Below are 2,481 nucleotides of genomic sequence, written 5' to 3'. Positions count from 1 at the left end.
TCCTTTCTTTAAAGCCATGCATCTCAAATTCTCTCTTAAAATAAGGAGCATAATAGTTCTGGTCTTTAAACTCATTGACAGCCATGTGACATTTACAAGATTAATCAGCATAGGAGAATGGCAGTTGAGTGTTTTTTCTTCTGGGAGTGTCCAACTTTGAGAAACCTGAGAACAAGATGTTCCGTTTGGCCATCTGAATCTTGCTTAGGTTAGTACTTGATGCTTCTTTCAGCTTCACTATTATTTTTCTTAACATTGTGATATTGAACAGGATTTAAATATCATTACAACTCTAGACCTATGCATAAGCCCTAAGGCTGATCTTCTCCAATGAGAATTCCCATTTGCCATTAATTACACTTATGTGTAATAAATTAAATTGCATAACACTTAACAAATACATTTGAACATTCCATTCCTGCCAAATATAAACTGGAGAAAAGATAAAGGAGGGGGATTTTTGCAGCTTTATTAATATTATAGACGAATTAATTTTAAAAGGAAAAGAAAGAAAACTTCTATTTGCCTATACAAATCTACTCTTGGTAAAACCATGCAATTTTTCCTTTAGTTATTGATAGTATTCTCATCTGGTTTAGTGCCTGCTATATAAGAGCTGAGGGAAAGTTCTTTAATTTCTTGTTATTTCCTTTCACTGTCAGCTACTGTTGACACAACTAATTATACATGAAGAAAGAGGCTTTGACATTCAAATCCTTACTACAACTGAAACTTGGGTTGGTTGAACATGTCGTAGTATGATGGTGCTTACAGTTGAAAGGGGGATTTCCACTTAATAAAAAGATATGACTGAATTCAGTATGTGCTAGTGACTCTGTTATTGAAAATAAATTATTGCTATATCACTAGTGCAATTCTGTTATGATAATATAGTAACTAAAAGAACAGAACAGAACTGGAAAGAAAAAAAATGAATTTGTTAGTAAAGATGAACAAATAATTTATATTATTTTTATCTTTTTTCTTCTCTAAAATATCTATGAATAAATTGTGATTTCTACAGATGTATTCATTTAATGCTTTTAAACAGCTTTATGACTTTTATTAATGAGTTATTCATTAATATTTGAGATAGTTGTGATTGGTCAGATTAGTCAAATAATATTAGGGTCACCAGATGGTGATGTTATGGATAGCCTTGCAAGTTCTTTTTCTTAGCATGCAAATTTGTTTATAGTCTTGGGAGAAAATGTTGATTGCTGTAAGTTTTCTGATGCACTTTGGGGGAGGGGAAGCTGTTGCAAGCACCAGAAGCGTTTGCTCTTTGCTTTAATCTTTCTAATTATACTCAGTTTTTGAGTCAATTCTTGAGTCAGAGTCATTCCCTAATAATTTGGAATTGGTGGTAGGCTGCTATCCCTGCTGGAAGGGGTTGCCTATATGTGATTTCTTTTGCAGGAGTGGCATTCATGTGTTAATAAAGTAAGTTGCACTAAGAATATTCTGGTATACCACATTGCTGATTTCTTCTTCAGTGAGAATCTGAACAGTAAGGCCCTGACATCTGCTACCACTGGCAGAGGGCCAACAATATTCTTTTGTTTCCCAGTTAGGCGAGTGCCAAGAACTTCTGGTGTGTGAATGAAAACTTCAAATTGAGTTTCTGTGAATATTTGTTCATGCAACTATGAAATTTGTTTTCCACAGACTTTTTTTCTTTAGCCAGTAAAATTTAATTTTGTGAAAGCTCACAGAAATTGGAAGGCCTTAACGGAGCAAAAGACAATTCATAAAAAAATTGAAATAAATATCTATGGATCACATTTTACAATTCTAACTCAGCTCTACTTGTAGGAGTTGAGGCAGCAAGGCCTTTTAGCTTCTCTGATTACCCATACTAATCTATGCCCAACTGAAACTAGCAGAAGTGTTTTGAGACAGGGTACATATTTTAAACTCCTACATTGGACAGGACCTGCATATGAAGCTAACAAGAAATAGTATGTCTATTAGACAAGGAGATAGGAACTCTTAAGTTCTACTCCGGACTCATCCATTGATTCATTGTCTGTCCTTGAGCAAGTCATTCACTATGTGGCAAATTACTGATGTCTAAAATAAGTGTAATATTTGCATAATTTTCATGGTCTTCTGAGGCTTTAGGAAATAATATTTCTTCAGCCATTTGAGATCTTCAGGTGTCATTCACTATATTAAAATAGAGGTATTTTTATGTCTAAAAGGAATAATAAAAACACTTTAGCTAAGTGGTTTGCCATGATAAGAGGTACTATATATTTTATATGAATGGTATTGCTATTGTTATTATTTTATTGCATTTGAAAGGAGGAGAAGATAAGTAAACACTAAGTAGGGCATTGCTAATTCACAGTAGACAAGTCAATATGTGGAATTAATGTGCCTGAATTTTCTGTAACAAAAATTCAGGCTTGTTAAAGCACTCCAAGGTGCACGTCTACATGTGTGGCCCTGTCAGAAGCAAATTTGCTCCCAATGGGA

This window comes from Alligator sinensis, unplaced genomic scaffold, assembly GCF_000455745.1.
Source record: "Alligator sinensis unplaced genomic scaffold, ASM45574v1 scaffold728_1, whole genome shotgun sequence".
Classification (NCBI taxonomy): domain Eukaryota; kingdom Metazoa; phylum Chordata; order Crocodylia; family Alligatoridae; genus Alligator; species Alligator sinensis.
The sequence above is the reverse complement of the archived record's forward strand: the minus strand, read 5'-3'. Positions refer to the sequence as shown.